Here is a 21414-nt window from a genome sequence, read left to right as displayed (position 1 = left end):
CACCCGGGAGCTTTGAGGCGCAGAACAGGGATCAGACCATCCACCACCTGGACCAGTGGAGATCCAGGAACACAGACCAGGTAGAAGGGAAATGCAAGAACATATCACTGACAACAAGATGGCAAGAAAAGCGAAAGAGCATATCCCAAGGAAACCAAGAAAACCTGACAACACCAGTACCCAGCTCTCCTATCACAGCAAAGAGCGGAATACCAAACACTCCAGAAAAAGAAGACACAGACCTAAAATCATACCTCAAGACAATGATAGAGATCCTTAAACAAGAACCGGAGGAAAAGCAAAAAGAATCAGAAGCTTTTAAAGAGGAAACAAGAAAAACACTCAAAGAACTCAAAGAATTAGAAGAAAACAGAACCAAAGAGATGAAGGAATGGAAGAAGGAATTTAAAATGGAAATTGAAAAAATAAGGAAAACACTAAAAGAGATAACCCTAGAGGTAGAACACCTAAAAAAGAAATAAGGAGACACAGATGCAAGCATTTCCAATAGACTACAAGAGATGGAAGAGAGAATCTTGGGGGCCGAAGACAACATTGTAAGCATAGACAAAACAGCTAGAGAAGATACAAAAACCAAAAAGCTCCTAACCCAAAATGTCCAGGAGATCCAGGACACAATGAGAAGACCAAACCTAAGGATAATAGGAATAGAAGAGGGAGAAGAATATCAACTAAGAGGCACAGTAAATATCTTCAACAAAAGTGTAGAAGAAAACTTCCCTAACCTTAAGAATGAGATGACCACGAGCATAAAAAAAGCCTTCAGAACTCAAAATAGAGTGGCACAGAAAAGAAATACATCCCGACAAATAATAGTCAAAACACCAAGTGCCCAAAGCAAATAAAGAATACTAAAAGCAGTAAGGGAAAAAGGTCAGGTAACATATAATGGCAGACCAATCAGAATCACACCCGATTTCTCAACAGAGACTATGAAACCTAGAAGAGCCTGGACAGACATCATGCAGACCCTAAGAGAGCACAAGTGCCAGCCCAAGCTACTATACCCAGAAAAACTATCAATCACCATAGATGGAGAGATGAAGATATTTTAAAACAAATCTAAATTTACACAATATGTGACCACAAACCCGGCACTACAATGAATTATAGGTGGAAAACCCAATACAACAAGGGGAACTACATCCTAGTAAAAACAAGAAAACTCCTAAGCAAGAAAACCAAAAGAAGAAAGAGACACAGACACAACTCAATCTACAAAAGCAATAATAGCAGGAAACAGCAACCACTATTCCTTGATATCTATTAACATAAATGGACTCAACTCCCCAATAAAGAGACAGAGGCTATCAGACTGGATACATAAACAAAATCCAGCATTTTGCTGCATACAGGAAACTCATCTCAGAGACAAAGACAGACACTATCTCAGAGTAAAAGGTTGGGAAAAAAAAACTTCTAAGCAAACAGCCCCAAGAAGCAAGCTCGAGAGGCCATTCTAATATCGAATAAATAAATTTCCAACCAAAAGTTATCAAAAAAGATGAGGAAGGACACCTTTTACTCATTACAGTGGAAATCTGTCAGGAGGAACTCTCAATCATTAACATATATGCTCTAAATACAAAAGCACCCACATTCATAAAAGAAACCCTACTAAAGCTCAAAAAATACATTTCACCCCACACAATAATAGTGGGAGACTTTAATATCCCACTCTTACCAATGGACAGATCATGGAAACAGAAACTGAATAAGGACACTGTAAAACTAGCAGAGACTATGAACCAACTGGAATTAATAGATATCTACAGAACATATCATTCTAAAGTAAAAAAATACACCTTCTTCTCAACACCCCATGGCACCTTCTTGAAAATTGACCACATAATTGGAAATAGAACGAGCCTCAATCGAAATAAGAAGATTGAAATACTCCCATGCATCCTCTCAGATCACCATGGTCTAAGGCTGGTCTTTAACAACAACAAAGACAACAAAAAGCCCACATACACATGGAAATTAAACAACTCTCTGTTAAACAATAGCAGGGTCAAAGAAGAAATAAAGAAAGAAATTAAGGATTTTCTAGAATTCAATGAAAATGAAAACACAGCATACCCAAACCTATGGGATGCAATGAAAGCAGTACTGAGAGGAAAACTCATAGCTCTGAGCGCTTCCAAAAAGAAACTGAAGAGAGCATACATCAGCAACTTGACAGCACAGCTGAAAGCTCTAGAACAAAAGGAAGCAGATACACCAAAGAGGAGTAGACAGCAAGAAATAATCAAAATTAGGGCAGAAATAGACCAAATAGAAACAAAAAGAAACATTGAAAGAATCAACAAAACCAAGAGCTGGTTCTTTGAGAAAATCAACAAGATTGATAAACTCCTAGCCAGACTAACTAGAGGGCAAAGAGAGAGTATCCAAATTAACAAAATCAGAAAGGAAAGTGGAAAAATAACAACTGAAACTGAGGAAATTTAAGAAATCATCAGATCCTACTACAAAAGCCTATACTCCACAAAGTTGGAATATCTGGAGGAAATGGATGAATTCCTAGACAGATACAAGATCGTAAAGTTAAACCAGGACCAGGTAAACCATCTAAATAATCCCAGAACACCTAAAGAAATAGAAGAAGTCATCAAAAGCCTCCCAACCAAAAAACACCCAGGTGCAGACTGGTTCAGTGCAGAATTTTATCAGACATTTATTGCAGACATAACACCAATACTCTCCAAACTATTTCACAAGATAGAATCAGATGTAATACTATCTAACTCATTTTTTGAGGCTACAATAACCTTCGTTCCTAAACCACACAAAGATCCTACAAGGAAAGAGAACTTCAGACCAATCTCACTTATGAACATGGATGCAAAAATATTCAACAAAATCCTTGCAACCCGAATCCAAGAACACATCAAAAACGATCATTCACCATGACCAAGTAGCTTCATCACTGGGATGCACAGATGGTTTAATATAAGGAAATCTATCAATGTAATCCACCATATAAACAAACTCAAAGAAAAAAATCACATGGTCATCTCACTAGATGCTGAGAAAGAATTTGACAAAATTCAACACCCCTTTATGTTAAAAGTCCTGGAAAGAACAGGAATCCAATGTTCATGCTTAAACATAATAAAAGCAATATACAGCACACCAACAGCCAACATCAAAATTAACGGTGGGAAACTTGAAGCAATCCCACTAAAATCAGGGACTAGACAAGGGTGCCCATTCTGCCCCTACCTACTCAACATAGTTCTGGAAGTCCTGGCTGGAGCAATTAGACAGCAAAAGGAGATCAAGGGGATACAAATCTGAAAGGAAGAGGTAAGAACATCACTCTTTGCAGATGACATGATAGTGTACTTAAGTGACCCCACAAAGTCCACCAGAGAACTCCTACAGCTGATAATCAAGTTCAGCAAAGTGGCTGGATACAAAATTAACTCAAACAAATCAGTAGCCTTCCTATATTCAAAGGACAAACATGTGGAGAAAGAAATTAGGGAAAAGATACCCTTCACAATAGTCACAAAAACTATGAAATACCTTGGTGTGACTCTAACTAAGCAAGTGAAAGACCTGTATGACAAGAACTTCAAACCTCTAAAGAAGGAAATTGAGGAGGATCTCAGAAAATGGAAAGATCTCCCATGCTCATGGATTGGAAAGATCAACATTTTAAAAATGGCCATCTTACCAACAGCAATCTACAGATTCAATGCAATCCCCATCAAAATTCCAACCCAATTTTTCATAGAGTTGGAAAGAGCAATGTGAAATTTCATGTGGAATAACAAAAGACCTAGAATAGCAAAATCCATCCTCAACAACAAGAAAACATTTGCAGGAATCACTATCCCTGACCTCAAGCTATATTACAAGGCAATTGTGATGAAAACTGCATGGTACTGGTACAGAAATAGGCAAGTGTATCAATGGAATAGAATAGAAGATCCAGAAATGAGCCCTCATGTATATGGTCACCTGATTTTTGACAAAGGATCTGTAAACATTCAATGAAAAAAAAAAAACAGCCTATTCAACAAATGGTGCTGGTCCAACTGGCACTCAGCATGCAGAAGAATGAAAATAGACCTTTTCTTATCTCCTTGTACAAAGCTCAAGTGTAAGTGGGTCAAAGATATTTATATTAAACCAGATACACTGAAACTATTAGATGAGAAAGCATGGAAAACCTTAGAACACATAGGCACAGGAGAAAATTTTCTGAACAAAACACCAATGACTCAAGCTCTAAGGTTGAAGATTAACAAATGGAATTTAATGAGATTGCAAAGTTTCTGTAAGGCTAAGGACATTGTCAAGAAAACAAAACGGCAGACAACAAAATGGGAAAAGATCTTTACCCACTCCACATCAGATAGAGGCCTAATAGCCAAGGTATACAAAGAACTCAAAAAGTTAGACACCAGAGAATCAAACAACCCTATTAAAAATGGGGTACAGAGCTAAACAAAACGTTCTCAATTGAGGAATATGGAATGGCTGAGAAACATCTAAGGAAGTGCTGGACATCCTTAGCCATCAGGGAAATGCAAATCAAAACAACCCTGAGATTCCACCTCATACCAGTCAGATTGGCCAAGATCCAAAACTCAGATGAAAGCAGATGCTGGTGAGGATGTGGAGAAAGAGGAACACTTCTCCACTGTTGGTGGGGTTGTAAACTGATACAACCACTCTGGAAATCAGTCTGGCAATACCTCAGAAAATTGAACATAGTACTACCTGAAGACCCAGCTATTCCTCTTCTGGGCATATACCCCAGAGACGCTCCAATATACAACAAAGATACATGTACCACAATGTTCATAGCAGCTCTATTTATAATAACAAGAAGCTAGAAAGAACCCATATGTCCTTCAGTAGATGAATGGGTACAAAAATTGTGGTACATTTACACAATGGAGTACTACTCAGCCATCAGAATCAATGACTTAACCAAATTCTTAAGAAAATGAATGCATCTAGAGAAGATCATCCTGAGTGAGATAACCCAGTCACAAAAGAACAGACATAATATGCAGTCACTGATAGTGGGATGCTAACCCCAGAGGCTTGGACTGCCCCAGAAACAACTCACAGACTGTGTGAAGTTCAAGAAGAAAAGAAAAGAAAACAAAACAAAACAAAGGTCATGCTCAATCCTTACACACCAAGAAAACGTTGACTAATTCTGGGTTACATCCTGTTTTACATGTACTTTTTGCTCATTGTAACTAGTAAGACCTTAATGCAGAGTATCAAACCTCAAAAAAAAAAAAAAAAAAAAAAAAGAAAAAAGAAAAAAAAGCCAAGCGCTGACACAATTGTATTTGTATACATTTATGCAAAAATGTTTAAATTTTTTTTCTTTTATCTTTGTTTTTTAAAATAAAGTTTAAAAAAAAAGAAAAAAAGAAAACTCAAACTCATAGCTATAGTTTACCTCTGTAAACACTGTTTTTAAATTATGGTAGAATATGTTAATTGAGTGTGTAGGCTTCTAATCTCTGTTGTGTTTTCTCAGCCTGGGTTGGACGATGGCGGTAAATTCCTTGTCCTCCTGTCTATGTCCACCTTCCAAGTATTGAGATCATAGGTGTGTGCCACCAAACCTGACGTTTTATTGCTTGTCTCTAATGGATCTTGATTCCTGGACCATGCTTTCAAATTAGGTAATTGCCAAGTCAAATCTTAGCTTCTTCTTGGAGCAAATTTAGGTCTTCTCTCACAAGTCTGTCTCATTTCATAAAAGTACCAACCAAGGTTAGTTTTATAAATGATAACACAAAAGGTGCATGGTGACGATTGTGTGTGAGAGAACTGGACTGAAGAAGCATCCTGAAATATAAATACAAAGACATCTGGAATAGAAGCACTTTCCTTTCTCAGCAAACCACCAACATAGCAGCAGCATAGACATTGCCTCAAGAATATTCCGGCTGAGTTTAAAGCTAGGGTCATCCTTTTCAACCAAAATTTATTGCCTATTTTGTATGCATGAATGCCTCTGAAAGCTTTCAATGGTAAATGCAAGAGAAAGGGTTGTTGCCATGGTGAATTTTCAATAATCCCTTCCTCATTCATTATGTTTTTTTTTTAAAAAACAGGGATCTTTCGTACTTCGTACTGCCAGTTGACTGAAAAACTTAGAAAAGTACAGGTTTTCATCTATAGATATTCATAAATGTGAAATATAGGCAGTAAAAATAGCAATCACACTAAAATATTTAAATATCATAAAATGGTAATCTGCCACATGGAAGAGAAACCTAAGGAGTCATAATAAACAAATGTAATGTGGGTTCTTGGAATACACAAATGTAGAAAGACACAAATGCCAAAACTAAAAATCAAACCAACCAACCAAACAAACAAAAACCCAAAATGCCCTACATTCTAATAATCAGACCCTAACCATTTACAATGGTTCCCAACCTTCCAAACACTGTGGCCCTTTAATGAAGTACCATAAAATTATTTTGTTATTACTTTATAACTGTAATTTTTGTTATTTTTATGAGTCATAATGTAAATATGTAATAGTTAATAATCTTAATATTCAGGACATCTGATATGTGACCCCCCAAATGGGTCAGGAACCACTGGTAAAACATAACACAGTGACTTACAATGGTGGCTTATACAATGACTAATTGCTGTCTTCTACAAATACTTGAAATTTAACTCTTAAATATCCCTGGTACTTTACAGAATTGTGTAGTCTTGAAAGTGCAAATGGTGCTACCAAATTTTCTGATCAGCAAGATGGTGTGCTGCATTCTTCTTAGCTATTTAAACACAACTCTCTACAAATGTTCTGCGAGGCCAGGCTCAGTAACTCTTTGTAGCTCCATTCTCTCTCAAGGGCTTTTACTCACTTGCTAACTCACTCATTCATTCTCGCTCTTGAGTTATCTCATTCTCTATGTCTCAGCATGGGTGAGGGAGAGATGCACTCCCCTCCTCTTGCCCCCTTGCCACCTATGGCAGGTGAGAAAAAGGGCCCTGGGATCATGAGAATCGGAAAGCTACCCATCAACTGCTGCAACACTTGGGAAACTGGAGCTGGTTTAGGGACTACTGACAAGTTCACATATCTCACAGGCCCAGATTCAGGGATTTTAATTGGCTTACCCCAACATGTACTCCACTGATGAACTGCTAGAGTGTATGAAAGGGCTAACCCTAGAGATCCAAACTACAGGATCTCCATGACACAGAGCAACAAAGGGAGGAGTCTCAGTGAGCTTCTAGTAGGGGTAGAGTTGTAGAAGTCAGATACCTCATACCATATCATTGCAATGAACATTTCAATTAAAGATTTGTGGACAAAAGGGTGTACTGTGACACACTACAGTTTCCACAGTAAGATTTCCTTCCCTATATTGGAATGGGAAATTGAAAGGGTGGAGGGTGGGTTGAGGGGAGGGGAGAGGGATTGGGAAATATGATGTGAAATTCACAATGAACAAGGAAAATGTTTTAAGTTAAATTTTAAAGTTCATATCAATTCTATTGTGACAAATATTTTTATTCTTGCACTTTGGGCTCATTGTTTCTGATATCCCCAAATGGACACTATATAAAAATAAAGAAATGGAGATGAAAAATTATAGAGTAGGAAAAAGCATACCATACCACTGATGCTTATGATCACACTCTGTAAGTATGGGTTACTTTTAAAGACTGTACTGCTTTTTCTAGTCTTGCATCCATTTTCAGGGCATTTCCATACACACATGTCAGACTTCACCCACCAAAGCACTTCATACCATATAGAGTACAGGTACCATAGGTCGTCTCCCATAGGTGTTCCATTTTCAGGTAGCTCAGCACTGGGTGAATGTCCTACCTACCACTGCAGCCACTATCAATATTCTAATAATATTAGAATATTATTAGAACAAGAAAAATACACTCCAGAAATTCACGTGGGAATGCAAAAGACACTAATAGCCAAAAATACTTAACCAGAATGAATAATCATGAAGGTATTATAATACTTAACTTCAAAATATACCACAGATTTATTATGATGATGACATCATAGTTCTGCCTTAGCAGACATGTAGACCAATGGAACTAAATGTGCGGCCCTGAAATAAATATACATAGCTTTAACAACCTAAGTTTTGATAAAAACAGACATTGGGGGAAAAGATAATTGTTTTTACAAATGGTGCTAAAAAATCTGAATATTCATGTGCACCATAGTTAAATTAGACTCATAGTCCTTACCATTTATAAGCATCAGTTCAAAGACCAAAGATTTTAACCTAAGACATGAACTTTTGAAAATACTTGAGGAAAGCATAAGAAAAAAACCCCTCAAGATATTAAGTATATGTAAGAACTTTTCAAAAAGAAATGTACTAGCATGGAAAATAGCAAATGATATTATGCAACATTTTAGCTTCTACACAGCAAAGGAAACTGACAACATGTAGAGCAGAAGAACATCTTTTCCTGTTCCTCAGTGAGAAGATATATCCACAACACATGAAGACCTCTAAAAGGAACACCCCTAAAACCCACTATCAATAAATGGGCTGATGAACTGAATGGACAGCCCTAACAAAAAGGAGAAAAGTAAACAAATGAGGAATACATATTGGCCAATCAACATTAAACAAAAGAATTCAGCACTCTTAGCCACCAAGGATATAGAAATAAACAATATTGAGTCAAAAACAGCACAGAACAGTGGCAAAGATGTGCAGAAAGAGACGCCTTCAGTCACTGCTTGTGAGACTGTAATTCGTTCACTTACTATGAAAATCAGTTTGGCGTTTTCTCAAAATTCTAAAAAGACAACTATCACATAAATAAGAGTTATATCATTCTGGGATTTCTACCCTAGAGATATTTGCATATTTAATCTTATTGCTCTACTATGCACAATAACCAGGAATAGAAACAGCCTAAGTGTCCATGAGCAAACTAATCAATAAAGGTAAGATAACATGGTATATATATATATACACACACACACACGATGGAACTTTATTCCATCATAAGTCATGACATTTGCAGAAAGAAATGGATAAGACTGAAAATTGTTTTCTTATGTAAATAATCTCAGAATCAGAAAAATAAACAAATGGCCTGGAAAGACTGCTTAGTGGGCAAAAGTATTTTCTCTTTAAGCCTGACAACCTGAGCTTGATCCTGGGACCCACAGTAGACAGAACCAAGTCTTGTTGTCTTTTGATCCTCAGGTGCATACAGTGGCACACACATGAACCACCACATAAAAATAAAAATAAACAAATGTAGCAAAATCATCAAAAAAAAGAAATAAATACAATGTCACACATTTCCTTTCATATGCTCATCCCAGATGTGTGTGTGTGTGTGTGTGTGTGTGTGTGTGTGTGTATGTGTACGTGCATCCTGGTAAGATAAACGAATGATCTTAAGGACAAGCTGGGGAGAGGGAAAATTGGGAGAGTAACTATATATATATATAAAAGCAGAATCAGAGCCAGTAGTGAGAGGAAAGGGGCATAACAGATGAAGATGGTTTATGGGAAAGGAGTGGGAAGGGGGATCTGCAAAAGCAATTGAAGGAAATTCCATGGTGAATTGTATATATAATCATTTTTTTCAAAGGACTTAACATACCATACAAAAGGGAAGAATATGAAAGTACCAGGTCTTTGTTGACACTATTTCTTCCTTAAATCAACATGATTTCAGAGAGTTTTTCGTTTCTCTGTTATTCTTTTTCAGATCTGCTGCAGCATCGTTTTTTAGTCAGAGGAAGGGGATCTTCCTTACATTTCTGGCCCAGGGTGGAAGCATGGCATATTAATTTCCCCAAAGATCATAGGATTCCCAAAGCATACTATTGTTCTTTTGGTAATAGTCAGTTCAGACAGGCCTATCAGTTCCTAGACAGGTAAATATCCCTCAGGAACTTGTTTGCTCCAGAAACTTTAATAAACCTGATATGCCTGAAAACACATAAAGAAAGTAAGAGAAACTATTAATGAGCTGCACACTTATACAACTCACAAACCCCTCTCACCGCGCAGTCGCTTAGAGTTCCTCACCATTAAACCTTCCTAGATGTTTCCTTTTGAAAATTAACATTTTAGGAAAGTACAAAGTAATGGATTTCATCACAGCATCTTTGCCTGCAATCATTCCCTTGTCCCTCAGGACACCTCATTCCCTGCAGAGGGTTCCATTCCTAACTGCAGTTTGTATAAAATGGTTCCATTTTTAAAATAAAATTTATTCGAGAGAGATAAACAGACAGACAGACAGACAGACACAGAGGAGATGTGACATGCATATGTGAATGTGTGGAAGTCAGAGGACTTTGAAGAAGTTGGTTCTCTTCTTCGACTTCACTTTGAACCAAGGTCTCTCGTTTCTTTCAGCACTCTGTGTTCATGGATAGCTAGTCCTCAAACATTCTGTCATTTTTCGTATCTTGAACTCCCTTTTTATTATATGAGTACTGGGTTACCAGTACTTGCCACCTTATCTAGCATTTTAGGGAGGTTCCAGGGACCAGATTTCCATCATTCCAATTGCATATGATCATTTTGAGCCACGTATAGATTTTTTTTACTGTTTAAGGAATTTTTATTAAAGCAAGAATTTCATAATCCAAATTACGTTTCCTTGCTCAGTCGTCAGCTCTGCTCCTTAGAACAGAACTGACGTCCCAAGCTACTCCACAGTAAAGAATTACAAAATTAAAGAAAGTAATGCTTTAAATTTTTGAACTTTGCTGAAAATTCTTTTCCCTGGGCCTATAAAACATTAATTTGTTTTAATATTTTACTATTCTTTTTTGTATTTTTGTTGTTTTAAATCAAGTAATCTAGGACTATCACTGTTTGCTAGACCTGGCATTTGCTCGGTACATAAGGCTCAAAGTTTCCTTTCCTTTTTGTATAGATTTTTGTATGAGTCCTGGGAATCAAAAGTAGGTCATTAAGGTTGAGGGTCCACACTTTTACCCTCTTAGCTGTTTTGCTTATCCAGCTTCTGCTCTCTTCTTACATATACTATGTGACTCTCTTTTCCACATATGCTTTAGTTCCTCCTTCCAGTTCATTGTTTCAGTTCTTTCCTTGGCTTTCCTCAATGATGGACTTTAACACGTGAACTAAAACAAAGCCTTTCTCCACATCTTGGTTTTGTTCAGTGTTCTATGACAGCAACAGAAATCAAACTAGAACAGAAACTGATACAAGGTGTGAGGTCTTGCTGTGATAGACTTGGTCACATTGCTCTAGAGAAGATTATGGAAATATTTGGAACATTAAGCTAGAAAAGCCATTGAGTTACTAGGGCTTACAAGGTGGTTCTGTGAGAGTTTGGAAGATAATGATATTGAGAAAATGGTAGACAATGGAGTTGTCTACAATTGTAGAAAACTGTAGACAATGGATTTGTGGAGTTTCAGTAGGAAGAAAAGACTCAGAGCCATCTCTGTGATATTTTGAATCAAAAGCCTCTGGAAATGAAGTTCTTGCTTTACTAGATCACCAAATGCTGGTTGGCTGGAGCTAAAAAAAATAGTTATCTGTGATTAATAAGAGACAGCACCTTTGAGTTGAAATCTTCTCAAAATTGTTTTCTCCCATGTGACTGGTGTGGGCATCATGAAAACTGCAGTACTGAAAGGATCGTGAATAGCAGTTGAATCTTGACACCACCTAGCATAGTCAGAGTCAAGACAGATACTTGAGGCCATTCATAAAGGGGCAGCCTCTGTTGCAGTAAAGACTCTAGGATAGTGAAGATGCTAAGACCATGGGACCACCACCAAAGACAATGGCTGGTGTTGTGAGTGGATCAGGCCTAAATTTATGGTACAAGTTATGTGTGCTGCTGATGGCAGAGCTGGAGAAGTGGAACTACTCAAGCCCTTTGAAGTTCAGAAGATCTTGAGTTTAAGATGCTTGACAATGGGCTATTGGATTTAATTTACACTTTGGGTGTTCATTTTGCTTTGCTTTGATTGTAACAGTGCCCTGTTTCTTCCCTATGGGAATAACAAAGCAGGTAACTTGCTTTTTATTTTGCTCAGTTAAGAGATTTTGTAATTTTATAGGCATTGGTCTTTTACATTTTTGTTTTGTTTTGTTTTAGTTTATTTACAAGACAGGATTTTTCTGTGCATCCATGGCTGCCCTCGAATTCCCTATGTAGACCAGGTTAACTTTGACCTCATAGAGGTCTTCCTTGCCTTTTCCTCCTGAACACTGTGCTGAGATTAAAGGCATGTGCAGCCAAGCCAGATGGACTTTAAAGGTGTTGAAATTCTTAAAGATTTGAACTTTGGAAGTACTACTGTACTTTTTATTGTGGTAGTAATCCATTTTTCAGTTTGATCTTTATTTATCTATAGTTCTCTCCTCTTTGGTGTTTCCATCTCCTTATTGAATTCCATTCTTAAGTCCTGGATTGTTGAGGTCATTTCTACCAGCCTCAGGTTTTCTCTGGCACCCCTCAGATGTTTGTTCTCCTTCAGTTCCTTCTTAATTTCACTGAGGTGCTTCCTTGTGTCTTCTTTAAGCTTTCTTTGATTGAATTTATGATTGCTCCTTAAATTCTGTGTCTTTATATTCATCTAGGTAATTCTCATTGGCAAACATTACTACAGGACAGGGAGGTTTTAGAGTGGAGATACTGGCTTGATCTTTCATATTGTTTGTATTTTTGCAGTGAGATCTGGGCGTGTAGATTTTGTTGGTTCTGTTTGGCGTGGACAGAGCAGGTTGGAGAAGAAGAATGGATTTGTGGGTGCGCTGGGCTGGGCTTAGAGTTTGGAAATGGCTTAGCCTGCTGAGGGTCATGCAGGAGAAATGACAAATGGCTTTAGAAATCATGGAATATGGTTCACCGCTTAGCATAGTCACGGTGGGTGCTTCTTGGTTGAGATATGATCCTGAGGACTATGTGTCCCGAGGACTGTGTGTGCTGTTACAGAGTTCTGCTCTGCTTACTGCCCTTACATTCCTCTTAATCGAAGAATTATATGAACACTCTAAGGGGGCTTTCAGCCCCTCACTGGGCAGTATCTCTGGCACTCACAGTAATAATGCTTGGTCTCTTCCAGGTACAGATTAGTCATTCAATCACCACCCTAGGGAAGAACTTAGAAATGTTCTTTCTGTATTCTGCTACGACCCCTACCCTTAGAAAGCTTTTGGAAAAAATAGAATGGTTAGTGAAGCTAGGTTAAGATATTTTTGCTACTGGCTCTGATGGAGAAAATCGTATGGATCAATTTGAAGTTCAGAAAGGTACACCTTTAATTAAGCTAGGGACCTTTCTGGTCAAGGAACAAGGACAATGGCAGCACTGGCTGATGTGACTCTCACTGAGACTGGACTGGTGATGATTGATGTTAATGTCCACTTTTGCCCTCACCTTCCTGATATGATATAATAGGAATTGCTGATGAATAGATATGCATTCTGAGGATTTAAAGTATATGTAACTGATTTTCATAGTTTTATATATTTTTAGATTTGTGATTCTTTTAAGATTCTTATAAGATTACTTTTTAAGATAGATAATAATTATTCCTTTCTGTAAATTGCTGCCTGCCAGTAAGAGAAACTGCTGGAGAAAACTACTTGGATTGCTCACACTTTGTTAATCTATAACAAGTTGCTTAGTTACGAATGTACGTGGGTACTTGTGAATAATGTCTTTTATTTACCTGTACAATATAATATTATTTCTTGTAAAGGTATTGGGGTGCATACTGTTTCTTTCATAGCTATTCACTAGAAGAAAACTAGAACGTAATCACATTGTAATTTTATGCTGCTTGAAAGATTTTACTGAGATATATAAGCCATAGAAGAAAGAAAGTTGCTTTCTCCTTCCTTCCATCAACTATATGTATATATGTAAAGTTTATTAGAGTGTATGATGGAACATTGTTCCTTCTACCCATTAATTATGTGTATGTGTGTATGTATATATGTAAAGTTTATGTGAGAGTTTTTTGCAACTTTGTTCCTTCCACCCCTCCAAGTGAGACTGCAATATGTACATATGTATATGTATATATGTGTATATATATGTATGTTTATATGTGTGTATATGTGTATATATATTGCATGTATGTATGTGTATATATGTATGTATGTGTACATGTACATATGTATGTGTATATATACATATATATGTGTATGTATAAAGTTTGTATGAGAATATGTTGGGATTTTGTTCCATCCATAAAATTTGTATGTATGTAAAGCTTGTCTGAGTGAGTGTTGGAGTTTGCTCCATCCACCAAATTTGTGTGTGTGTGTGTGTGTGTGTGTGTGTGTGTGTGTGTGTGTATGTCCATATGTGTATATTTTAAATGCTTGGAGCCTGCTTGTTGGAATTTTGCTTTATCCATTGTATGTGTGAATATGCATTATCTCTCTGCCCGTCTGTCTGTATGCATATATATATATATGTATATATATATATGTATTTGTATGTATGAAGTTATTGGAGTCTGCCTTTTGCTTCATTTACTCAGTGGGTATATATGTGTATTGTGTGTATGAATTTTCTCTTTCCTTTTCTTTTAAAAGAGTTCAGAGTTTTTGATGGCCACAGGGAGTGCCAGCCCCAGTAAATTAGGTTTACTCCCTCAGAGAAAAGTCTGCCTAGCAATTTCTCTAATTACTGGCTGTCATAGACAGCAGCCCCCGTCAGTATTGGGCTCTAAACACTGACCCCCATTGGGTGCCTGCTTCAGTTTACCTACCCCATGGATGCCAAAGCTGGCTACTGGCATTGGGCGAAAGCCGGGGAGATGGGGGTGGTTTACAAAATGTATGTGTTTCTCAAAGCCTGGAGTGTGGGGTAGATGTGGCTGGGTGGTGTAGGTAGATGTAGTATGGGAGGAACCTGCTTGTTGGTGAGTAGATAGAGCAGGTACTGACAGATTCCTAGAGATTGCTTGTGGTACAGGCAGGTGTGACCAGATGAGACTGAAAAACTGGATGTGCAACCTGGGCTAGATCTGGGAAGAGTGTACGGAAAGGAGGGTCAGGCCGACTCACTACAGACCCTGAACAAGTATGTATATATACAATATATGTTTGAAGATTGTTCTTGGAAGCAAACGAGGATGGAAAGGTTATGATTTCAAGTGACATGTTTGTGTGTTAACACTGATAAGATACAGAATGTCAGAATGAGCTTCAGATTTCAAGGTGACACAAACCTAGAGTCACCTGGGAAGAGGAAACATTACTTAAGGGATTGTCTTCACTGCATCAGCCTGTGGCTATGGCTGAGGCACATTCCTTTTGTTGCTGATATAGGCAGGTGCAGCCTTCTGTGGGTGGTACCATCCCTAGGAAGGTGAACCTGGGCTTTGTAACACAGGTAGCTAGCTGAGCATGCCAGGTGGAAAAGGCCAGGAAGCAGGATTTCTTTCCCCGTGAAGTCTACTTTAGTCCCTGCCTTCTGGTTCGTCTGAATTCCTGCTTTGGTTTTGCTCCATGATAGACGATAATCTGTACACCAAACCCCGTTTCTTTCCGGTGTTGTTTTATTAGTCAGTATTTGAAGACAGCAACAGAAAACAAGCTAGGACATGTAGCAACCAGTTTCAGACTCCTCAGGTTCTTCCCATCACAGTCATGTAGAGCAAGACTCATACTTTCATTTCATACATGAGAAAAAAATAGGCTCAATGACCTAACAGCAGCTGCACAGCTAGTCTGTGGCAGAACTATCATTTAAAGCCTTGTCCCTTTGAATATTGACAAAAATTCTCAGCACGGTCAACTTTAGTCAAGACACTAAAACCCTCTGGATGCTTTCCTGCATATTTCTTAGTCCAGTTGGGTTTCAGCAAGAAACCTCCACCCAACAGAGGATGCTAAATGTGTGCCTTTGAAGCATTTGTCTTCATTTTCCAGGGATTCCATGCCTGAGACATTACTCCAGATAACCATCCACTAAGGCTTATACGGAACAGTTTGATTTTTAAGGTTGTGATAAGGACTACAGTCCCAGGCTTCTTTCTGAAATTCCTTCCTTCAGAACGATGAAATAAACCCTTCCCCCCAAAAGAAAATTATCAAACAAAATGATCTTGTACGCAAAGTATATAGAATGGTAGGTAAGATGTATGTTACCAAGGTAAGTTTCCAGGTTTATGTTTGTTCAGCCAAAAAGTGAATAGTTTTTAAAAGAGAATTATTGGTTACTCAGGAACAAAAGGCAAGCAAAGAGAATAAGAATAAAAATGAAGTTGTACAAAGGTTTTCAAGAAAAGAAAGTTGGAAAGTTTTCTTTCACCGTAAGAGTTAGCTAAGAGAAAATGAATTTATTTATAAGATTTTTGCAAAGTTAGCCTTAGTATCAAGGTTGCACACCCTTTAGAGGCTGTGGTAGGAGGGTTGTGAATTCAGGGTCAGCCTGGGCTGAATAAAAGACTCTCTAATAAAAACAAACAAAAAAATCTTGGCATTAATGATACATATATGAGTCTAGAATTTGATCTTTCTTAAAATGTCAGAGCTTTCTTGAACTACTAGTTTGTATTATTGTGTGATTTTTTTAAAAAAAAAACATGATTGAAATCCTCCCTTATCCTCTTCACATCTAAATTAAATAATTTCTATTAAGATTTGTTTGCAAGGAACATTATCAATATGTGCCTACATCTCAACAAAGTAATGTTTGAATAGACTTTCCTGTCAAAGATATTAATTTTTTAATTCCACAAAGTGTCATTGACTTGGAGGCTTAAGACAACATAATATCATTGTTCTTAAACCACAGGTACACATGAAGTATGGTTCAACGGGCAGGGCTGGAGAGACAGCCAAATGGTTAAGATTACTTGTTATTCCTATGGAAGATCTCATTTCGGCTCTCTGAACCTACTTCAGGAGGCTCAGGACCATTTATAATGCTGGCTCCAAGAGATTCAAAGCCCTTGGATGGCCTGGAAAAGGACCATAACATATGTGGCATTCACCCACTCAGACACATATACATTTACATAAACAAAAATAAATCTTAAACAAATCGAATGACTCAGGTAGACAGGGAATAGGTAGGCTAACAGCAGATCTGAACTTCCCTCTGCTGTCCTCCAAATTCTCCCACCCCATCTTACCCCCGGCTCTATAACAGAGCCCCTTCTGCACCCTCCCCATGATCTCTGCCCCCCATCTCCAACAGATCAAGCATGTCTCTTCCTCCAACATTCCTCTTCATTCACCCTGTCATCCTAGTTCCCAAATTCAGCAGGAACTCCCTTAGAACACACCAGCTGAGCCTGCCCAGGAAAGCAAGTTAACTAGCAAAGCAGGTAGGCAAGCTTCATCTCTTCACTGTCCTTCCTCTCCTCCGTAAGCAATCCTCCACTCTACTCCTCGGTTCTGTAGCAGACTACATCCTGTGGTCTCTTCTTACTCTCTGTTCCCATTCCCGTGGAGCCAGTTTTTAGTGAACCCTACTGTTGTCCCTTCTGTGCATTTTATCAGCCCCCCTCTCCTAGCCCATACCAAAGTCTAAGTGTCAGCTCCCAATGGATAGATACATAGTTTACCAGGAAGCCACAGTGGACCACCCCCTCCTAAAAAACAAGGGGAGCAACATAAACCAGAGAACAAAACACCCACTCACAAAAGACAGGACCAGATTATCAGGTTTTAGAATTACAGTCTTTCAATCTCAGATACCTGAATGCCGGTGTAAAATACATAACAATAGCAGGGACAGTGTGTTTCCACCACAGTTCAGCAGCCCTACCTATCACAGTAGGCCCTGAGTAATCCACATAGTTGGAGCACATCTAAAAGGTCTTAAAGTAGCCTTTATGAATATGGTAGAAATCATTATGCTTAATCTTTACACACCAAGAAAACTTTGACTATTTCCAGGGTACATCTTGTTTTACATGTACTTTATGCTCATTGTAACTAGTAAGATTTTAAGGCATACTATCAAACCTTTAAAAAACTCAAGTACTGACAAAAAATGTATTCATATACTTTTATGCAAAAGTGCTTTTAAAATCTTTGTTTTTTTAAAATAAAGTTGTTTAATTAAAAAAAGAACTCTTTGAAGAAGAAGCAAGTAAATCCTTTAAAGAAATGTATAAAAACACAAACAGTGGTAAAAATGAAAAAAAATAATTTAATACCTGGAAGTAGAACTAGAGTCAATAAAGAAAATTGAAACTGAAAAGAATCTGGAAATGAAAATTTAAGAAATTTGAACAGTAACCTCAGAGGCAAGCTTCACCAACAGAATAGAAAGGATTGAAGAGAGAATTTTAGGCACTGAAAATATAATAGAAGTTATGCATAGCTTGGTCAAAAAACTCTTGGTATCCTAGAAAATCTTGGATACTTATAAACACACACACACTCCACAATCCAAGAATAAGAGGAAGAAGAGAAGAAATCTGGTCAAAGGCACAGAAAATGTTTTCAACAAAATCATAGAGAAAATTTCCCTAAAAAAGGAAGAATATCAAAGTACAAAAAGCTACAGAATGCCAAACAGACTGTATCAGTAAAAAACCAATCACTTTGGCACATAATAATAAAAACACTAAATGTACAGAACAAAGAAAGAATATTAAAATCTGCAAGGAAAACGGACCAAGTAACTTATAAAGGCAGACCTATTACAATGACACCTGACTTCTCTATGAAGAGCCTAAAAGCCAGAAGAGTCTGGACAGACGTGTTGCAAACTCTAGGAGACCATAGATACTAGAATATTATACCCATCAAAACTTTAAACAATTATAGATTGAGAAAATAAAACATTCCCTGAAAAATAAAAATAGTTCAGGAATACAAATCCAGCCCTACATTCAGCACTAGAAGTAACACTCTAAACTGAGGTGGTTAAGCATACCCAAGAAAGTACAAGGAATAAATAATCCCAGACCAGCAAACCAAAAGAGAGCTCACACATACATACATACACAGAGAGAGGGGGAAGGGAGAGGGAGAGGGAGGGAAAGGGGAAGGGGCACGGGGAGGGAGAGGGAGAGGGAGAGAAAGAGGGAGAGGGAGAGGGAGAGGGAGAGAGGTATAGATGAGGAAGGGAGAAAGAGAAACATAGTTACAAAATAACAGGAATGAACAAAAGCTGTTCCTTAATATCTCTCAACATCAATAGTCTCAATTTCCTAAACATGTTCAACATCCTTAGTCATCAGGGAAATGCAAATCAAAGCAACCCTGAAATTCTACATCACACTAGTCAGAATGGCTAAGATCAAAACTCAGATGACAGCAGATGCTGGCTAGGATGTGGAGAAAGAGAAACACTTCTACATTGTTGGCATTGTAAGCTGGTACAACCACTCTGGAAATCAGTCTGGAGGTTCCTCAGACATAGTACTACCTGAGGACCCAGCTATACCACTCCCGGGCATATACCTTAGAGATGCTCCAACATACAATTAGGACACATGCTCCACTATGTTCATTGCAGCCTTATTTATAATAGCCAGAAGCTGGAAAGAACCCAGATGTCCTTCAACAGAGGAATGGATACAGAAATTGTGGTACATTTACACAGTGGAGTACTACTCAGCTATTAAAAACAAGGACTTCGTGAAATTCTTTGGCAAATAGATGAAACTAGAAAATATCATGCTGAGTGAGGTAACCCAATCACCAAAAACAAAACAAAAAACAAACAAAAAAATAACCCTACTCACTGATAATTGGATATTAGCCCAAAAGCTTATATTACCCAAGATACAATTCACAGATCACATGAAGCTCAAAACGAAGGAAGATCAAAGAGTGGATGCTTCAGTCTGTCTTAGAAGGGGGAACAAAATACACACAGGAGGAAATGCAGAGATAAAGTGTGGAGCAAAGACTGAAGGAAAAGCCATCCAGAGACTGTGCCACCTGGGGATCCATCCCATATACTGTCACCAAACCTAGACACTATAGCTGATGCCTAGAAGTGCATACTAACAGGAGCCTGATATGGATGCCTCCTGAGAGGCTCTGCCAGAGCCTGAGAAATACAGAGTCAGATGCTCACAGCCAACCATTTTACTGAGAAGGAGGTCCCCAATAGAACAGTTTGAGAAAGGATTGAAGGAGCTGAAGGGGTTTTCAACCCCATAGGAAGAAAAACAATATCAACCAATCAGACTCCCCAGAACTCCCAGAGACTAAACCACCAACCAAAGAGTAAACATAAAAGAACTCATGACACCAGCCTTATACATAGCAGAGGATGGCCTCATCCTGAATCAATAGGAGGTGAGGACCTTGGTCCTGTGAATGTTCAATGCCCCAGTGTAGGGGAATGAAAGGACAGGGTGGTGGGCAGGAATGGGTGGGTAGGTGGGGGAACACTCTCATAGAGGAAGGGGGAGGGGTATGGTATAGGGGGATCCTAGTGGGGAAACTGGGAAAGGGGATAACATTTGAAATATAAGTAAAGAAAAATATCCAGTAGAAAAATAAATTAAAAAAGAAACAGACTAACAAAATGGATGTGAAAATAGGATCCATTTTCTGATTGTAACATAAAATACACCTCAACATTAAGGATAGACATCACCTTATGGTAAAAGTATCAAGAAACATATTCTGAGGAAATAGACTTCAAAAGCAAGCTTGTGCATCCATTTTAATACCCAATTAAATAACCTTCAAACCACACATAGGAAAGAGATGGGGGGAGGACTCTATATATTCATCAAAGAAATGTTCACCAAGATCATATTGCAATTTTAACATCTATGCACCAAACACAGGGCACCCAGGTTTTAAAGGAAACACTATTACACTTTAAACCATATTTTGACCTTTACACATTGACAGTGAAAGCCTTCAATGCCCCACTCTTGCCAATAGTCAGGTCATCCAGAAAACTAACTAACTAACTAACTAACTAACTAACTAACTAACTAACTAACGAACGAACGAACGAACGAACAAACGAACGAATGAACGAACGAACGAACGAACGGTGTAGAAATGTAGGAGTTACCAGACCTTAGAGACCAAATGGACTTAACAGATGTTTACTGAACATTTCACCCAAACACAAAAGAATATACCTTCTTCTCTGTACCTCCTGGAACTTTAGCCAAAACTGACCACATGCACTGAGACAGAACAAATCTCCCCTGACACAAGAAAATCAAAATAGCCGCATGCATGGGAATGAACAATTAAAGCTGGGTAGTAACAATTACAGTAAGAAATGAAAACTTACAAACATAGAGAAGCTGAGAATGGAAAAATGAGGCATGACATGAATGAAAAAGAAATTTAAAGCTTTCTAGATAGATCTGAATGAACACAAATGTAAAACTTATGGGACACAATGAAGGCCATTCTAAGAGGCAAGTTCAAAGCACTCGATGCCTACATTAAAGAAAGGAGAAGTGGGGAGACCTTA

Source organism: Micromys minutus, assembly GCF_963924665.1.
Source record: "Micromys minutus genome assembly, chromosome: X".
Taxonomy (NCBI): domain Eukaryota; kingdom Metazoa; phylum Chordata; class Mammalia; order Rodentia; family Muridae; genus Micromys; species Micromys minutus.
Note: the sequence above shows the minus strand (reverse complement) of the source record.